This window comes from Haemorhous mexicanus, chromosome 10 (assembly GCF_027477595.1).
Source record: "Haemorhous mexicanus isolate bHaeMex1 chromosome 10, bHaeMex1.pri, whole genome shotgun sequence".
NCBI classification, from domain to species: domain Eukaryota; kingdom Metazoa; phylum Chordata; class Aves; order Passeriformes; family Fringillidae; genus Haemorhous; species Haemorhous mexicanus.
The window spans coordinates 21,826,971-21,847,734 of record NC_082350.1 but is presented as its reverse complement, the minus strand read 5'-3'; the positions used below and the strand labels follow the sequence as shown (position 1 = coordinate 21,847,734).

The 20,764-nt window shown below is 43.7% G+C and overlaps 1 long non-coding RNA gene across 1 annotated transcript in view; it reads left to right on the top strand.

Moving 5' to 3' along the window:
- Positions 1-20,764, top strand: part of LOC132331875 (uncharacterized) — a 40,880-nt gene that overhangs the window by 4,404 nt on the left and 15,712 nt on the right. Inside the window, exons 2-8 of the long non-coding RNA XR_009487695.1 lie at positions 897-1,032; positions 1,745-3,133; positions 4,950-5,115; positions 5,213-5,300; positions 6,566-6,775; positions 12,420-12,585; positions 15,433-15,572. This is a non-coding gene — a long non-coding RNA (uncharacterized LOC132331875). The remainder of the gene's footprint in view (positions 1-896; positions 1,033-1,744; positions 3,134-4,949; positions 5,116-5,212; positions 5,301-6,565; positions 6,776-12,419; positions 12,586-15,432; positions 15,573-20,764) is intronic.

Below are 20,764 nucleotides of genomic sequence, written 5' to 3'. Positions count from 1 at the left end.
CCACCCTAAGTGTTAATCTCTTTTCATTGGAAATAACTTTGTTATACCTAATCTGAATCGATGCTCCTTCAGTTTTAAACCATTACCCCTTGTTCTATTGAAGAAAGTCCTGATAAAAAGTCTGTCCTCATATTTTTTATAAGCCCCTGTGAAAAATGCATATTTTATGATTGGCTTTTTGCAAATATTAAAATGAATATTATATGTGTTGTGTTAGAAAGTGATGCTGTATTAATTCACTTAAGTAGTGTGTTACATATAGTTTTAGGTTATAAAAATTGTTAAAATAGAAACTATGCTATGTAGGATACTTTTTTTAAAGAAAGGACTTGCAGTGAGATAGCAGCCACAGGACACCTAAATCTTTCAGAGAAAAAGAATTTATTGCCCTCTTATCAGAAGAAATGAACTTCTTCCTAGGTGCTGCTAGGATTCAGAGGAAGAAGTTGACAATGACCAGACAAAATCCTGTGTTTGAATGGAATTTATGCATCATGTGTGAGGCATATGAATATGCAACAGGTTATTGTTTTTAAGGGTTAATCCTCTGTTAACTGTGTCCTTTTACGGGCTTGTGCTGCCCAGAAAAAGGTACCCGGACATCCGTAACTCTTTGTTTCTATTGTCTCATATTGTCCTAATTCAAATTGTCCAAATTATTATTACTCTAATTGTATTACTATTTTTATAACCGTTTTATTACTATTAAACTTTTAAAATTTTAAAAACAAGTGATTGAAAGGCTGCATTGAGGACTCTCTGGAGTCTTCTTTAGCTGAACAAACCAAATTTTCTCAGCCTTTTTTCACAGGAGAGGTGCTCCAGCCCTCTGAGCATCATCTCCAATAGCTCCTTTTCTTTCATGAGCTGCCCTATCCGTGTCCTATCCTCTGCAGCTTCTCCTGTGGAGCTGGAACCTCACAGAAAGGTGCTTGCGAGCCAATAACTGGTGCCAGGAGCTCCTTCCCAGTGCTGCCAGTGCTTCTACACCCTGGTCATGACATGATTATTGCCACAGTACATGGACATCAGGTACATTTTGAGCTTTCTTTATCTAATGGTACTTTGGGGTTTGGTTGGTTGGTTTGCAAACCTCTAAGGCTCCTTCTTGCAAGCTTTTCTCCAAACTGTTCTGCCCAGATAGGTGTTTTCCAAAGGCATGTCTATGCTTTAGGATGTGTCCATTAACTTTCCCTGGGGTTCTGATTCCTTCACCTCACACAGACTGGGTTATAAGCAAATCCATAATTATCTGCTGTCACTTTTAAATCAGCAGAGGTAGCACCTCTGCTGGCTGTGCAGCCATGGAAAACTGGGGTTTCAAATCCAAGTGCAGACATTTGAGTCAGGTCACTTCTGTGCTGTTGGCTGCAGGATGTGATGAAATTTTGGCTCCTGCTCAACACCTGAATGCCAGGATGCAGGTGGGAGGTCTCAGTATAATTACATGGGGAAAATTAAAATCAAGATCTCCCCTGACTATTGAGATCATCTTTAGAGAGTATAACTGCATTGTATTCAACCATTTAGAGGAAAATTGATTTTTCTTCCATCCTGATGTAGCAAAATAATCCCCCAGTCCCTGTTCAACGTGGCAGCAGAGACTTTATTTGTCTGGCTCTTTGAAACATTAAATCTGTGTGCCAAAATAGTTCAGATCTGGGTAATTCCAACACAAATGTCAGATGGAGAAGATTAACATCTTTCAGAAGTGAGCTCATGGTCCCCTCCCATGACTTCTCAGGAAAGTCATTGTGGCACTTTGGACTCCTTCTGCTTTATCAGGGTTCATAAATTCCTAAGAATGAAATTTCATCTGAGAGAGTCGTGTGAAGAATCAGTTCAAAAGTGGCAAGGTAAGTAGAATCAGTTCAAAAGTGGCCAGGTAAGTAGAATCAGATCAAAAGTGGCCAGGTAAGTAGAATCAGATCAAAAGTGGCAAGCTAACTAGAATCAGTGCAAAAGTGGCAAGCTAACTTGGATGACGACTCCTGCCTGCTGAAGGAAGTTTTTGTGGCTATTCATTCTAGCTGTTTAGGGAGGTCCTATCTCATTTGAGGGAGTTTCCTTTCAAAAAGAATAGAAACAAAAGTGAAAGAGAGCCAGGGCACTACAGAGCACTCTGGTCACAATCAGGACTTGGTTTGGATTCTGTGTTTTTTCGGCCTCTTCATGGCTTTCTCTTGTTAACAGAATTATTTTGTAGGTTAACGTACCAACTGAGGAAAGATTTTTTCAAGACCCATATATTCATTTTGTTGCCCTCTATCAGGCATGATCTGTGTCCCCCTGACCAATCATTTTAAATCCTCCATGGGTATTTCTGATTTAATACTTATTTAATTAGTGCCCGTCTTGCAAGGCAAAATAAATGAAGTTTGATTTGAAAAGAGCAATGGGAAGAGCACACTCAAATCCATCTCTTCAAAAAATTATGAGTTCACTATCTTTCTGAAGATTTAAGATCTGAAAATTTCATTATACAATGACTAACAGTTTTTTTCCACACTGACAAAGGACATTCCAAAAGTGAAACTCCAACCATTTCTAGCATTGAATGCATTGGAAAATCTTTGCTACTTTCAATGCTCACTTCCAAATATAATTTTTGTCTCTAAGAAGTGTAAATTTATACTGAAAATAATTTTTTTTAAAGGTTCCAAGAGTGGAAAATGAGTGTTTTGAAATTTTGCCACAGTAAAGCTGGGGCACTGACACCAGTGGGAAGGAAGGGTGTTAACATGCTTTTCAACAGAACCAAGTCATGTGTGTTTGTGTAGTGCTAGACCAGGGCATCTCCCCAACAAAACCTCTGATTCTTCCTGGCTCCTTCATCCTGTTAAAGCTTACTCAGTGAGCCATTTAATTAGAGATAAACCTTAATCTGTTCTGTGGACTTAGGATGTGTCACTTGGCATGTCAAGGAAACGCCTGGCAGGGGACCTGCACACTTGTACCCAGCAGTGTGACCAGCAGGAATGTAAAATGGCTCTGGAAATGTGTAAAAATGAAGGAAGAGTGACTTGAAAAAGTCCTTCAGTTCTCATTCTTCAGTGATTGCAGGGATGGGGGTGATGAAGATGTTTTCAGAGAGGATGTTTTCCAAGGCAGACAAAGCAGAGCTGACTTTCTGGTACGTAGCAGTTCTGGATTTCAATTTCTCTGCTGAGCAGCAAAGGGGGCTGTGTTTTTCACCACAGCATGTAATTACAGTGCTGTAGCTGCAGACAGGGAATGAAGCTGTTCCTCCTTCCCCCCAGCAGACACCTGAATGCTGCTCTTGGTTTGGACTTTCTTACTCCAGCGATCAGTTCCCACAATCCAGCCGCTGACTGGCTCTGAGAGCACAGTGGGAAACTCCTGTCTCCTCTCCTTCCTGAAGGGAAGGGGAAGTCCCTGCCCACCTCTGCAGCCTCCCAGTTCATCTCTGGGGCGCTGCAAAGCTCACCTTCAGGACACAGGTCATGAGCAGCCTCAGCCTGCCAACCCTCCCAGTTAAGCAGGCAGCACAGGGTTAACCTTGCAGTGTGCTCCTGAGCCCTGCACACGTGCTGGACAGATCTCATCTGGCTCCTGTAGTTTGTTCATTCTTTTGTGGTCCCTGTGCCAGATTCCAGCCTCATCTTTTACTGCCAGTTGTAAACCGTCTCAAATGCATGAGTTCATTGTGATTTGTACTGCCATGGGATCAGGATCTGTTTATCACTGCAATGCACTTTTGGCCTGTGGTGTTACACAAACAACTGCAATGGTTTGGCTCTCCCAAAACACACCTATGAATTAAATTAGTCAGACCTGACATCTTTCTTTTAATGCCCCAAGCAGTGGATTTGAGAAAAAGAACAGGCAATATCTTGCATGGACATGCCACAGTCATGTCCAAAAGTGCTGTAGAAAGAATACTCCAGATCTAGCTTTGGATATCTCCATTTTGGTTAAGAAAATACTTAAATAAAAATAAATACCTTTTGCCTGTTAATATATCGTATATATTTTAAGCTTGTTCTTAATTTTTGTCAGTTATATAGGGGCACTTTCAAAAGTACATTGTCCTTTCTGTGTGCTCATTATAAAATCTCTCTTTGAGAGATTTAGTATCATAAAATCACTGAATGGTTTGGGTTGGAAGGGACCATAAAACTCATCCAATTCCAACGCCTGCCAGGGGCAGGGACACCTTCCACTATCCCAGGTTGTTCCAAGCCCCATCCAGCCTGGCCTTGGGCACTCCCAGGGATGGGGCAGCCACAGCTTCTCTGGGCACCCTGTGCCAGGGCCTCACCACCCACACAGGGAAGAATTTCTTCCCCATATCCCATCTAATTCTGTCCTCTTTGAGTTTGAAGCCATTCCCCCTTGTCCTAACACTAGTACCTGTTTAGCTCTCAAGCACCAGGATTGTCATGAGGCTCATCCCAGGAAATCACCCACATGTTACTCACTGAATGAATACAGTTGGTTTCACTAAGGTGCCCTGACTCAAGATTCCTTCTCACAGTGGGGGTTTCTTAACACAAATCATTTCTGTGTCATTGCTTTAACTATGATGTGGAATGCCACAACAGAGAGGTTCTGTTTGACAGAAAGGTCTCACATTTCAACATTTCTGTTTGTCTTAGGGTGAAAGATTTCGGTTAAAGGAAAGTTTCTAAATACGTCATTTTGGATAATTGAAACTACTTTATAATTGCAATAATATATGTATTCCCTGTAAGGAATACATGGCTCTGCTTTCCTGTATTCTCCAGAGATGCCTGAAGCAGCAGCAACTCCTTTCAGCTGCGGATTCCAAAGCTGGACCTGGCCCTGTGGCTGTTCCCCATTCACACAACCAGTCTTGTGTGAAGCACTAGATGATGCTCCCTGGCCAGGGGGGGCAAAGGGAATGTTTATAGATGCTCTTAAGTCTTTTTCTGTGTTACACTAACAAAGTAATAATGTTGAAATAGGTTCATTGCAGTCTCAGCTCTGGAGGGAGCTGGGAGGAGATCCATAACACATCCATCTGCCTCCACATCATTTCAGAGAGGAAGAATTGTCCCTGGCACACAGCAAAGCCTTGCTATGCAATCAACTTAAGCCTTGAAGCATGAAATTTCATTTTCTTTACCATTGGTAAGTGCTTTTAAACTCCACTGAAAATGGAAGACAGATATTTCTCTTTAGGATGCCAGTTCTCAGTGTATGCAGAGAAATTACTTTTTTTTTTAAGGCTTCTTCTCAGCAAAACATCTGTCACACACCTGTCCATCTGGGCTACAAGACTGGACTGTCCAGAGGCTTGAGAGTGGGAAACACAGGTCAGTGGAACCTCTGCAAGACAGGGGGAGCTTGAATTACTGGTGGAGATCTCTGGGTTATCAGTTAGTGGGAGCAAAGCTGAAGGAAGCCTTGGCTGTGGTGAATATACCAATCACATCACAGTGGTGATAAACAATCCATGTGCTTTATGTTATAAAGGTACTGTATAAATGTCAGTTGCATGCATTATATTAGAATTTTGTGTTTCTGCATCTTTGGTGACCAGTTGGGATTTTCAGTGACACCTAACTGTGAAGGCATTTGCCTTCTGTCCTGAAAGCTGAGCAGAAATTCCCCATAGCTTCTGCCAGAGAGGGCATTGAAACAGCTCTGGGCCAGTTTGCCACAAGAACAGAGACTGAATTGAGCTGGAGCTGATAACAGATGGCAAATTTTTCCAGATGCAAGATGTTTTCTTGTGCTTGTACAGCACTGAAACTCAGTAAACAGAAAGAGCTCAAGGAGGAATAGAAAGCAGTCTCCTGGGTCTGTATGCATTTCAGTTTCATCATTCCTACTCCAAAGTTGTGTAATATTTAACTGAAAAAAGACATTTATAACTATAACAATCTTTAACTAAAAGCAAACTGCAGTGGACTTCATCAAGCTGCAGTATATTTACTCTCGGGCCAAGATTTTTTTTGCTTTTTCTCACTGATTTTCAACTTAAGCTAACATTGATTGGCAAAACAAGAACTTGAGTATCTGGGAATAAAACTCATGCAACAAACACTTCCCTGGGCTCTTCAAAGCAGGATTTCCTTATTTACTTGGAAAGGAAGTAGAAAAAAAGCTCCTGACAATAAATATCTAATGCAAAAAATCTTAAAGTAGAGAATATAACATTTTTTAAAGAAAAAAACCCCATTGGTTTAAGAGCTAGTGATTGCTACACAGCAATCAATTTGCTTATTCTGGGTAACCACTTATCTTTTTCCATTAATTTTTAGCTAGCCCTGAGATGTAATTTAATACAGGAGTGCTCCACCAAACAAACCCTGGAGACTTTTTCATATCTTAGCAGGCTAAACATTCCCAACTTGTTTCCAACTTTGTTCAGTCATTACTCTTATTTGTCTGAACACCACCACAATGGTGGTGGTGCTCTGGTCACAGAGTTTTTAAGTAATCCATTAACCAGACAGAGGATTCAGGCAATGCAAATAAAGGCCATCTGAAAATAAAAGATGTCAACACTTGGAAGGAATGAGATTGCACAGAGGTGCTTTGAAGCTTATCAAAGTATCATCCTTTTTTGTTCCAGGTGTCTCCTCAGACCAGAGTGCACAGGATTCAGGAATCCCTTTCACTTTGGATGAGGATTCCAGGTGGACTTTGAGGGTTGTTGGATCTTTCTACAGCTGGAAACACAAGCCCCTCAAATTGTGCACTCTCCTTGGTGGAGCCACAGTTTCTGAACTGGGAAAAGGAGACACAACCAGGTCCTTGCAGGGAGGGAGAGGAGGCACCAAGGGTGAGCTCAAGGGTCCTGCAGTGGGTCTGAGGCTTTGCAAATCCCCAAATCCAGGCGAGCCTTAACCCCCCGGCATGGCCTGCCTTTCCTGTGCTGTGCTGGACCAGGACAGTGATCAGTGGGGCTACTGTGCAAAGACAGGTCACAGAGGAAGGGTAAAACCCCCACTTTTAGAAAGGTTTGTGTTGATTATGGCTTTTCTAGGAGTTTTTTTCACAGCAGCAACACCAAACCTCCACAGGGACACAGCTAAAATCACGGCAAACTGCATAAGGGCAGAGAAGAATGGAAGGAAACACTTGAACCAGTTTTTCTGCCAAAGAAAACCTCCATGTGATGACATGGTCTTGATATAGGTGACCTTTTTTCATTTTATAAAGATTTGTAGATGTAATAAGAAAAAGAGAAAAAAAATCAGATTTTATGGTGAAGGAGGAAAGACTGGAAATGGATCAGAAGTATGTGCTGGGGGTTCAGATCATAAGCCCAGATATTAAAGTAATCCATACTTGCCTGTAAAGTATTTTGCAATAGTAAAATAATTTCAAAACTTTTTAATGATGAGTGCTGGCAGAATCTTGTTTTGGCAGAATCAGAGCATGAGATTGCCATGGAGGAGGCTGGGAAAGATGTTTGGGCCCTTATTAAAGCTGCATGGACATAAATAGATACGCAGGAGTACAGCTTGAGGTCTATATTTCATCCCCATATTACTTGACTGAGTAAGATTTTGCACTTCTTTAATCTCCTGGATAATTCTGGGGTTTGGGCATATACTGGTTAAGCTGGTTAAGGATTTGTGGGGTTTGGGATATGAAAAAATGTGAACTGTTGCAACAGAATGTTTACATTAAAAGAATAAATGCAAAAGTAATTTCTGTATAACTAGGAAGAATTATCACCAAAGGGCACTTGAAAAATAATTGATGACTGCAATCAGCCACTAAAATAGTTCTTCAGCACAGTTAGATTGTAAAAATACCTCCATGACTGACTTAATTAAAATAGTTACCAAGGCACTTGCCTTGGCTTAAAATAATATGTCCCTTTTTATGACTTGTGGAGGCAGGTGAACTTTATCTCCTTGTCTTCTCTGAGGCTCCTGTCCAATAACATATTTGGGACAATTAGGTCCTTAATCATGTGAAGAAGAAATATCACACTGGCAGCAGAGAGCCATTCCCAGCACAGAGATTGTTCTGGTGTGTGACTCAAGGGCTTCATTTTAAAAATGGACCTTAATGATCCAGATGCAGTCTTGTGAAAGGAAAACACCAGGAGATGATGATATGGCTTCACAAAAATAACTTTTCCCCCCTCTGTTGGTGTTGTTGGTGTTGGTGGCAGGAGCAGGATGTGATAATTGGGTAGGATCTGATACCCATCTGCTCAGGCAAAGCACAGATGGGGAGAGATGATTGGGAGATACAGAGAGGTGTTAGGTGTGCTCACCCCTTCTCAAACGAAAAAAGCTCCACTTCTGCCTCCTTCCCATCTTGCTCCTGACTCCACAGGCTTGCTGCTTACCTTGGATCGGCTCTGGTGTTCATCAGAGCCAGTACAGCTCATTATTCCCACAAAACACCAGAAAGTTCTCTTCTGGGCTAGCAATGAGGACTGGCTCAGTGGAGAGCACACAGGCCAGGGCAGTGCAAGGAGGGGTGGGAGCCAGTGCCAGGGTGAGGATGACCCTTCTCTGGCCATGAGGAGGGCTCAGCTGCCCATCCAGCACCAGCCTTAGCCATTCCAGAGTGTTTTTGTCAGTGCAGAGGTTGGATCTGGCTCATCTTCAGGCACTGGCTTCTTTTAAGTTGATAGTTTGAAGGAAAAGAGTCAGTGAATGTCTTTCTCACAATCCCTACCATAAATTTTTAATGAGTGCTTTTCAGGCTGCTGAAACTTTCCTGTAAAAGAGGTTAGTGGGAAACATCCTACCTGTTGTGTAACACTCATTTTGGGGAGGGAAACACTCTTTATGAAAAATACAATGCTTATTTCCTCCAGTGAGATTATCACTGGTTTTGTTTTCCTTTTCTTTGTTACTAGAAGCTTAATGTTTAGCTTCAAGATTCTCTGAAGGGAGTTGCCCCCAGAACCTCAGTTGAACTGAGGTTGAACTGAAACTTTCAGTTTCTGCTACCAGCCATGTCTTCCAGGCACCAGGACAGCCTGTGCCTCTGGGAGGACTCACCTGGGGCCAGAGAGAGAAATCACCAGCAGCTTCCCTGAACTGGTGGTTTGACCATCCCACTGGCAATATCCATTTACAGCTCCCACTTCTTTCCACTGTGTTTGAAAGAAAAATTCAGTTCCCCAGACAGGTTTGTAGTGTGGTCACATGGAGGGTTTTGCTGACCTCCTGCAGAGGTGAAGAGGTGCAGGGCAGGGTGAGAAATCCCATCCAAAGCTGTGGCCTGAGCTGCCCTTTAGTGAACAGGCTGGGAACATGAGTCAGCCCCTCACACACCTCTTTCCACCTCAGCTTCCCACCCAGATGTGAAAATGTGCTGCTGTTATCCCTGCCAGCAGCCAGCTGTGTAAAAAACATCTGCAGGGAACACAGATCCTTCTCCCATGTGAAACCTTTCACGGAGGTTCAGAGGGGACCTGGGGAAACACCTCTGGCTTGGCTGTGAATGCTATGAGGTAGATGTGCATTTTTAACATCAGACCCTTGAACTCACTGCCATCAGCTGAAACAGGAGAATGGAAATTGCAATCTTTATTTAAGCAGTGAGGCTGCTGTAGGGCTCATTGTGTTTTCCAGTGCTTCTGTTCTGCTGATTGCTGATAGATATGCAGATTTTATTGAAATTCAGGATAGAGAAGACAGTGAGGTGCTGTGCAGACAGAAAGGTTGTTAGGATTGCCCAAGGGCTGCTGGCAGTGAATACCCAAAGAATGCTCAGCTCTGTACATAGCTTTATTTTCTTTTCTTCAGTGTGCCTTCTTAAGGCACTTAAAACTTCTAAAGTGTCCACAAGCAAGGGATGCTTCTTTACAGAGCCCTTTTTTAGCAGCTGGTTGTGAAACAGCAACTTCTGTGTCCTTGCAAGATATTAACAGGGAGGAAGTTAGAAATATTTTTAAATACCCTATACATAGCCTATTTATTATGTTCATTTCCTATTTCCTTGCTCAGAAATTGTCTCAGGGACACTTGAGGCTGTAACTGGAGATGCACAGCAGCTCTCCCCAGGCTGCCATGCCTCCTGCAGGCTCAGATTTGCCAACTGTGGCCACATTAAGAGTGAATCAAATTCTTTCAGAAATAATTACAGAGAGTCCTGAAAACGGTTGTGTGCAGGTATGGCAAATCAGATATGTCCTGAATATTTATAGTAGTAATCTGTTTGTTTTCTTGTGCTTGCCTTGCATGGCTACACAGGCATTTATTCTCCAGGGAGCACAATAGCTGCACGGGGGATAGCAGAGATTGCTGTGATAATATGCCTGCAAATCATTAGCAGGACAAAGCACTAAGGCCCTTTGAAGATTCCCACAAAGAATTCAGCATGTCTGAGTTAACCAGGGGGAGGGCTGGGGTCTGGGTCTGGGGGAGGGCTACAGCAGCAGGAGATGGAAGCTGGCAAGAGGAGATTTTTTGTTATGAAGAAATGTTGGATTATATTGGTTTTGACTTAGAGATGGGTGATTGAGAGGCATTTAAAAACCTTTTATTCTATTTTTAGTCTTATGAGAAGGGTGAGACAATACAGATGTTATAATTCACGCTATCACAATCAGATGCTAACTGTTTCTTAATTACAGTACACTATAGGTGTTTCTTAATCTATCAGCTTTAGCTACACTATGTTATAAATGCTTTAAAGCTATTAATCTAAAATTACCCCTCGTGGGTCCTCCTACAGTGTATCTTTCATAGTTCTATTTTTCTGTCTTTCATAGTCCACAAAGAAAAGCAGATGTGAACACAGGGTTTGTCCAAACTCCCTTTCCAAGCACTGCTTCCAGCCTGCTGAGGAGGCATTTTTTTGTTTTGAAAGAGCTGAGCCAAGCCCCAGTGTTACAGAACTGAAGCTCCTGAGGTGGGTTTTGATGCTGCATCTGCCTGAGATGACAGAGGAATCTCCTTCCCTCCACAAACCAGTGCCAGCTTTCCTTCCCCACTGAGTGCTGTGTAGGAACAGGCTCCATCCAAATAGGACCAGTGCTGTTGCCACCCAAATTCAAGTGTGAGTATGGATCAGCAATGCTCCATCTCTGCTAAATATGTCCCTGAGGCTGCTCTCTGATTCCCAGCATCAAAAACAACATTGCAGGAAGAACAAGAGCAACACCAGAGTTGCAGGAATCAGATTGATTCTGTTGCCTTTGGGAATTTTAATGCTGGGTCTGCCACAAGGAAAAACAGCTGGGAGAAGCTGGGTGCAACCACTCAGCAAGTTGCTTTAGATTTTAAGTTTCCCTGTGTTAAAAGTGAATGACTTTTTTCAACACTGAATCTTTTTGAAGGTTAGAGGCAGTGGTTCACAGAGCCATCCCTGCCTTACTCAGAAAAGAACCTGTTGCACATCAAAATAGGTTTAATAACCTCTTTCCTTCTCTTGAAGTCTCCCCTTTAATCACAGAGAGGCAGAATTGCCAGCCAGCTGACTGCCAGGGTCTCCAGAGTATGGTTCTTGAAATGCAATACAGGAAGTTCCCCACATTTAAAAAATGTTCCGGAGGCAAGATTTGTAGGAAAAACCCAATAACTTCTACTTCATTTGCACTTTGCAAACCAAAGGAGGGACCTGAAGGATAGGCTGCATTCCTTGTTGTTTGCAATCCTGACTTGCTGTGGGTCTGACTTAGGCTGTGTGTGTTCCCTGAGGTCACACAGTGGTTTTAACTCCAGATTTTCATGTGAACAAAGCAGTTCAGTGATGCTCTGTGTTTAGGCATGACTTGCAAGCACCCAACAACTGGGGAAGGTGTCTGCAGTGTGACCCTGCAACAGCTGCTGGTCACCTGCGTCCCACTAGATAGGAATTTGTGAGTTATTTTTTCCACTCATGCCCCTCCTTAGAGCCAGCCCTGTTGTAACAGCCTCCATGGGCCCAGAGCTCATGATGGAGTGCATGGAGAGAGAAGAAAATTCCCTCTGACCTCATGATTTCTTGGTAAATCTGGCTGATGGCTGCACCCTCCTCAGAGCGACAGGCTGACAGGTCCCCGCAGGTCTGAAAACATCTTGTGTTCCTTGCCCTTGATTTTGGGGTTTTCTGTGCTCTGAACTTCTTACTGGAGTTTTTAGGGTTGGAAACTTACCTTTGTTTTCTTGAAGAAGCAAACATTTGTGAATCTGTGCTTGATTATTCACCTGTTTCTGAGGAGGAGTTTCTGTAGACTGCATCAAACAGGTGGAGATGTGAAACAAGGGGAGATCTGCCAGCTCAGAGCTCCTGAGAGCTAGGCTGGGCTCTTTGTCAGGTTTCTCCTCCGACCTTAGCCACATTATTCAGCTTTTCTTCCATGCTGTGTCCCTGTCTTCAAGGAGACCATCAGGTGGAAGAAATCCCAGAACCCAATCCCCCACAGAAGGATTGTGAAGAATTCATGCCTGAAGAGCATTTTGTGGGAATTGTCTTTTAAGACTGAATTATTGAGGCATTGACAAACCTCTGCTTTCTTTTCACAGGGAAGGAATGAGAAGCAGACTGCTTAAAAACCCTACTAATCAGATAATCCTTGAACTTGGTATTACTCCAGACCTGCAGTCTCCATATCTGTATGGATGTAGAGGTCTATTCTATTCCATGAATGAATGCACACTCCTACCTAAACGTGCACACAGACATTTAAATGTATGTGTATATGACAGATCTCATTCCTCCCAGTGTATGGTAATCCTGGTTTGGTGCACTTAGCAAAACTTTGATTTATTGTGCTTTAAATACTCTGGATGACATTCATCCTCAGACAGAGTTCTGCTGTAGTTGAGACAAATATGTGTTTTGCCTGTAGGACACCTGCTATTACACTTCCTTAATGTGGAGAATGTTCATTTTTCAAGCAAATACTTTTCACTATTTGGTAAGCATGTAGCTTTCCAAAATTCTTGTCAGGTTACTTTGCTGTTTCTGACAGTCTGGAGCAGAGGTGTTGGTGTATGTTTAATGTGTATTTACAGTGACCTGCAGAGTTGGCAGTTTTTGTATTCACCTCTTTCTTTTTCTCAGCTTTATATCAGTAGAAGGTGTAATATCCAACCTGGCTTCCAAAGTTTCTCACCGAATTTCTGCATTTTGGTGGAGTCTCAGCTGTTACAGCTGAGTGCAAAAGTCTTGTAAGGGTAAGAGAAATTGAGTTAGGTGATCCTAGATATTTATCTAACAAGATATTAATCTTTTAAGCAGAAATGTTCATGTGCAGGAAGCTTTAGCTGAAGTAAATAAAAAGGCTTTAGGTTGTGCTCAGATTAAGACACCAGCAGTATCAATGCTGACAGAGCTGTGTAGCTGCAGAAGAATTTGTGCTCTATCCTGACACCAGGCAGCACCAGCAAAAAGGTCAGCCAGTGGTCATATCATGGAGCTGAATGCTTTCACAGACTGAAACTTTGTGCCCCAAGGAGCACAAAGGTTTTTAAAGTATGTGGTATCTACTTTTGAAATCCAGTTTTCAAAAGGCAAAAATCCCCAACACACACACACACACACACACACACACACACACACACACACACATATATATATACATATATATATATATATATATATGTTCTTGAAGCATTTCTTCCTAGTCATGGCAGTTTAGCTTTCCTGTGGCTCAGTTCAGTGCTGTGAGTGTGCTGAGTGGAGGGAACTCAGCTTAGGCTGCTGGCAGCTGAGATAATCCAGTCATGACTTGCTGTGACTTTCTTGTTATGAAATCGCTGGTACAGGATAAACACATCTGCCTTCCATCCCTTCTAACACCTCCTTTTTGACTGCAAGTAAGTGCTTGGTGTGGCACTGACCTGAGCTGAGAATTGTAAATGTGCAGGTGATGAGGACACCACAGAGGTCTGCACTGAGATATCAGGGAAAGGAGTGGTCCCTGCAGGAATCCCAGAGGCACAAATGGTGCTGGGGACTCACCCAGCTAATGGGATTACTGGGGGAGAAAATGCCTTTCAGGAATACACTGTGGAGTCTATTGGAACAAGCTCTGCAATGTTAGGGTGCAGCCTTACCATGCAGCAAAGCCCAGGAGGTGGCTCATGGATGCTGCCAAGGGTCTGCTCTGTCACTCAGCTGCTTGCTGCCACTGCCTCCCAGGAAGCTGCATTCACCTGTCCTACCCTGGGCCAGCCACAGAGCAAAACAAGAAATGCAAACAGCTCCACGTAAACAGAGAATCATTTCTTCTTCTTCTGTTGGCAGCTTGCTCCCTGACTGGAGTTCCTCCAAATGTTTTGTTTTCACAGCTGATGGTTTTTGGTTTGAAATGTGTGTGAGCATCTTTGGGACCTTGCATTGGATGTGGGCATGCCCTAGTTCCAATTCACAGCAAAAACCTCATGAACTGCAGCAGGAGCAGGCTCATTTGATGGCTCTCAGCCTGGAAATACTCTTCTCAACACAGCGTGGCTTTCCAAAACTGGATGTGATCAATGGTATCACTGCAGGGTTTTGGTAGGTTAGGTGGCCAAATAATCTGTGAAGAAGCCAAATGCAGACATGCTTTCCTTTATAGTTAGTAAAAAATGCTTTAAAAAAAACGGGTGAAGAGTTGCCAAGGGTTCCTTGAGTTTCAAGTTTAATGACTATTTGCAGTTTAGAAGTTATTTACTCTGGCTGGATTTGTAGATGAAACAGGAGAAAACCTTCCTTGACTTAAAAGTCAAGGAAAAGTACTTTTCTTTTGACGTATTTCACCTTTCAGCTTGATGGACTTAAAAACAAAGCTCTGGCAATGTGTTTGTGTATTTGTCTAAGCCCATAAAGATAATCTTAGCCCTCAAGGGCTTACAGTCAGAATCATTTCTTTGCAGCACCTTGGGTACATTAGAACAAGCTGAGCAGCACTGATGGAAGTGCTGAGATAGTTCACCTCCACTGTATTTGCAGGGATGTCTTAAAAAACCCAGCTGGGCATAGATAACTAAATCTGTTGCTGCTGTCAAGTTGGTAGGAATGCCTTTCTGTTTCAAAAGCCTTTCACCAATTGCACCTGTAATCACAGAAGAATCTCTCAGTAGAGCACCTCAGGCATGCAGGGAATGGAGAACTGCATCCAGCAAAATGCTCTGTCTGACCCTATTTCTCCACAGTCCTGCTGCTGACAAAGCCTTCCCACGTTTCTGTGAAATGGTAATGTGGGAGGGGGATTCCCTGGCTCCTGTCCCTCCCAACATTTTCAATGCATTTCCCAGGCCTGTTTTCCCATCCTGCAGTGTAAAATTAATTTTGATGAAATCTTGAGTGAATTAAGCTGCAACACAGCGATCTCCTTTCTCAACTCATATTTGCTGTCTGCCTTATTTATGTGGAGAAGAAGCACTTGGACATGCCAATGATCCTGTCATTTATTTGCCTTGTGAATCGTGCCTTTGGCTACTAGAATTAAACTGGAAAATGCAATTAAAAGTATTAGCTGTAGCAGACATACAAAAAAAAATATCATTACATGCTTGACAATGTTCTCCTTCATATTGTTAATCCCTGCAGATCTACCTGTGCTATTAGATTTCATATACAGATTTCATTTTTCTCTGAAGACTACATTAATTGGAATGAACATTGCTGTTTGTATAAGGGAAGAAAAGGAAGATGTCACCATGCTGGAAAGCCTCACCTGACTTTTCTTGGTGAGTATGGTCTAAACTTGAACTGAGCAAATATTATTCAGGCTTCAAAATGTTTGCAGATAGGTGTACAATATTGTTAGGTAATGTGTTTGGCTTGCTGCACCATGGAAAATATTTGTGTTTAAACTCAAATTGTTATGTAAACACAAACTTTCACATAAACAAAGTTGGTCTGTGGTGAAAAGCAGAGAGAGGCAGCTCAGATGGGATCTGGGCATCTGCATCCTTCCTCCCTACACACCCCAGCAGGGAGCATGGTCTTGAGAACCACACTGGTGATATCTTGCAAGGAGCAAACCTAAGTACTGAGAGCACAAATGTCCCTCACTCTTAATTCCCAAATTAAAATATGTGACCAAAGGAAAGCAAAATTCCTGCATAGAAAGTAGCTAGAGCAAGTTGGAAACCACTGCTGCTGAGCACAGCACTGAAATTTCTGTAGTTCTGTCCCCGTGAAAATATTTGGGGGGAAAAGAGTTTCTGATAAGAAAATCTGAAATGGTATTAACAGTGCAAACCCAGGTTATTTGCTTCATTAGTGAGACTGAGAATTCACAAATGCCTTATACTTGGGCCTCTCAATTCACTTATGGCCTTCTTTATGGTGAGAATGTATTATTAGTCATATAAATAGTTCACAAAACACTTTAAATACACTTTAACCTCCAGTAGAAACACACCATTGCAAGACTTTATGGCAAAGACCTCACAGAAATCCCTGTCACCCTCAGTTTGAACCTCCTCTCTACCTGTGGCTGCCACCAAAAAAGTATTTCCAAAGAAAACAAATGTCTAAGGAAACAAGGGCAGGAGAAATAACAGGGTGAGAAAGAAAGACAAATCTGGACAAGTCCAACTGAGGGGTGACATGTCTGCATGACATGTCTCCAGTGAGGTGATGAACACAGGCTGGCACCTCTGCAGAGTTAAAACAGACCAGGCTGGAGAAAGGAGACATTTTCTTTTACCCAGGGCCTGCATTTCCAGCCCTGCATGCTATGCTGCATGCAAGCCTGCTAAATACCTGACACATTAAGTCCCAGCTATAAAAAAGAGCTGAAATTGCAGGCATTTAGTGGAAGAGCAGTTTTTTTAAGAATGGTAGTGCCTGGATCAAGCTACCTCCGGCTGTGTGCTGTTTGCAACATTTTATCATCTCTTGTTAGTCCTGATAAAGGCTGTAAAAGTGTGTATAAACCAGGCAACCTTGCCCAGCTGGACTTGTTTCGTTCAATGATTGTTGCTCAAGGTAGACCGGAGAGAAAACAGAACTGAAACTCTCTACACCCCGGGCAAACAAAACTTCAGCTTCATGGGATCCTTCAAAGCACCTTAAAGTAGCCTCTTCCTCAATTGTAAGGGGTTTGGTTTCGGCTGGTGAGGTCCTCCAACAAGGTTTTGCTAAAGGGCAGAACTGTCCTGATTTGCACAATTCCCAGCATTTCCCAACATTTCTCAAGATTTCTGTTCAGTGCTGCTTCCTCCTGGCTCCAGGAGGGCAGGGCTGAGTCAGTAAACAGGCAGGGTTTTTTGGCCAGACTCCTTCCTTATTAGTTGTGAGCAGCAGATTGTTTAATATTTGAAGCACTCTAGTGAAACCACACTGGCTCATTTATTTTCAAACATTTAAGGGAAAGGGAAACAAGCTGAGTGGAGGGGTGGAGCAGATAAGCAGCAGTGTTTTTCCCTCCTTGGCAAAGTATTTTACTGATAATGTGGAAAGCACCAGCTGTAAAAGTTTTGACCTTACCTTGTGTGTTGCAGTTTGCCTATTCAGAAAAGTAAGGTAAGTTCCCACTTATACCCCATTTGTTTGTACCAGTCACTGCTCTCCTTGCTTTGGTGTTAGGGGTTCCTTCACCAGCACATTAGTTGAAGCAGCTACAAATGAAATGAGCAAAAGATTTCTAATCTGAGTTAGGTGTATTCCTATTCAAATCTCACTGACACAGCTTGAGAGATGCTCACAGACCTCTCTGGCTGGGGCAACAGCTCCTGCTGTTGGGCCCCTGGGGTTCCCTCTCTGCCACCTGTGGCCCTAGAGCTCTTCAGGACAATGTCAGTCTCTCTGTTGGATTCAGCAGGCTGTTGTTAAGGTCCTAAAATGACAATATGTCAGTCATCTCATTTCTTAATGAAGTCTCCTCAGCTGTGAGGAATGTAATATTTTCATAGGACTCTCCATGTTCCCAAGCCTGCAGCAGCTTGGTGCTGTAGGAGCCTGGTCAGGGAAGAAAAGAGCAAACCTGCTTGGTTAGAGCAAGTGCCAGCCTTGGTGCCAGCCCATTGGCTGCTGCTGTGTTTGTGTCCTAAAATCCTTGCCTGAATAAACACTGCTGACACCGTGGTGAGCTGCTGCACTCTGCAAGGCCTTGCACAGGAGATAGAGATCATATGGATTGTGTGCAACTCCTGTGGCTGAGTGCTGGGCTAGTGAATCCCAGCACCAAAGGGGTTCCCCGACTGCAAAATCATTTCTTACTCAACTCACAATCTCCTCCTGCAAGCCTCAACAAGGAAACGCCTCCGTCTGAAGAGCTGGCCCATGTCCAGGCATTGGGGAAGTGACAGTGACACAAGGGGTGGAATTTCCCTGCCCCACCTGGATCCAACAGCCACCCATGCCCATGGGAGAGCTCCTGCTCCCAGGCCTGGTGGAGGCATAAAAGTTTAACCCAGCTGATCTTCAGCACCTGCTGGCTTGGTTGCTTTTTAAACTCTCCTCTCCCCAAGCTCGATGCCCTCCTTCCCACCCAGTAAAGATCCCCTGGTTCTTGAGACAGCCCTCTGGGCAAGGATGAAGTATTAACAGGAAATTCACCTTCTGCTTTAACTTGTTATTCATCTGGAAAATAAATGACTTCAGCATTTCATTATGGGTCCTGGCACAGATTAGCTTTTAACGATTCCTGTGCCCTGATTGATTTGGAAGGGGAAAGATAGTTGGTTTTGCTCCCAGCTCCAGCTTTGGGAACTGAGTCTGGGTCAAGGAGTTGTTGGATGTTTACAAGAACAGTGTGGTGACTGCTCTCAGCTGGGTCAAAGAGGTGCTGTGTTAACCCTGCTTCCCTTAACCCACTGCAGTTTAGCAAACAAGCCTGTTGAGAAAGTTTTAGGGGGAAGAGCACCCAGCTGGGTTGGGTCTGCTGCATTAACATGCAAACAGCAAACTTTTTACAGCTCAGGAGATACTGGTGTGAGCAGGAGAGGTGACATGATAGGCTGTTCAAGCTAAAGTTGCATTTCAAAGTGACACTAAAGAGTAAGTTAGAATTGGGATTTGCATTTTGGAGTGAAGGCCCAAAGGGATTGCATGAGTGACTGATGAAGTAAATGTATGAATCTGAAGGAGACAGCTCAGCAGACTTGTTTACATCTTGCTTAAACTCGCATACTCCCTTGGAAACTCAAGTGAGAAAATGACCAGCCCAAGAGGCTAAGATGATGACACTTAAAAAAATAAAAGGTCTGAGCCCAAATTCATGCCAATATCATCATTTTAGCCTGACTAAAATGACCATCATAAGTCCAGAGCCAGCCTATAATCCTTAATGAAGTGGTTCTAAGTTTGTATATGGCAATTGAAATGTATATGTGTGTATATATATATATATGCACAAGCATAATTTATAGCAAGTAGTTTCTGAGAGCGTGCTGAAAAATATACACTGGCTCAGGCTGAAAGCTCTGTTTCACCAGCTTCACCATGTCACTCATGGTGAGACATGTAATTCCACAGGCCTTTCTCACATTTGGCCTTTGATTTTTTATAATTCTACTGTGGAGTTGGCCAGCACCCAGTTAAATCTGTGTATGTGTCCAAAGAGGCTCCTTGCATTCCAGACCCCTGTCTGTAGGCCACCACTCTGGGGTTGAACATAAAATACAAATGTACAATATCTGATCTCTGATTAATCACCTGGTATTTCAGCAGATCACACAGGACCTGAACTAAACAACCAAAACAAAGTTGGTTCTTTGTGCTCAAATCCAGGCTGAGGCTGTGCCTCCAGGGCATTGCTGTGGCTGTGAAGTAACAAGGGGCATCTTCCTTCCCTTGACTGTCCACGCAGACCTCCAGAACCAGGATTTGCAATGGCAGGGTATTTGGAAAGGCTCTTGTGCAGGGGAACAGGTGATGAAAAATAGGAATGCAAAAGGAAATCGGGAGTTTTGGAGGATTTTTTTGCAGGTTTTTTTTTTTTCCAGGGGTTTTTGGAGCCCCAGCACTGGGTGCAGGCCCGGACCCCTCAGGCTGAGCCTCTCCAGCTGCACAGGGAGATGAGGAGGCACGTCTGACTCCTGCCTTTGCATGCTCCTCAGCATAGGATTTTTTGGGGAGGAAAAAACCCCTTACAAATAGATAGAGCCACACTAAATGTGCACAGCTGCTTTGGTGAGCAGTTCTGGCCGGGCAGTGCTCCCTCACCCACAGGGCGTGTGTGGCACAGGATGCTGAGGCAGCATGGAGCACGTGTACGAGGCTGGGTGTGACAAACACCAGAGGTAACTCCCCTGATAGCCCAAGAACCCCAAATAACCCCAATAACCCACACCCAGCTGCTGGCTGTGCCATGGAACCCTGGCTCCCACAGGCCCAGGAGCAGAGCTGGGTTTGCCAGTGGGGCTCTTGGAAAGGTCATCTCCTCCCAGCATCAGCAGCAGGGTGTACCAGGGCTGTAAAAATGGCCTTTTTTCTTACAGTGGGTTGCCTTTTGCACCGTTAAAAGAGCAGAGATGCCACAGCACGAGGGCAGAAGTAGCCCCACTTCTTCAGGTATCACCCTGCACCATTTCCAGGGGGACTCACAGCTCTCTGTAGGTTTTTGGAGATGCTGCTTATGTCTCCATGCAGCCCTCACTGGCACAGACAGATGGCTGAGCAGGCAGTGGAGACAGCCCTGAAAACGCAGCTCTCCATGGGCATGGCCCTGGGCACAGAGCAGTGATTTCCCCCGGGTGCACTCCCTCACCTTCAGGCCCTGCAGACATGCTCGGGCAGCTGCAGCGAACGCGGGTCACTGCACACACCCCAGCGGGTCCCAGGGTCTGAAATAACGGCCAGGTCACCTGAAAAACACCCTCAGAGCCTGCCAAGGGCTCAGTGAGTCACGCTGAGGAACCACAGACTGTTTGGGTTAAAGCTCATCTCGTTCCACCCCCCGCCATTCCCAACCTCCACTGGATCAGGT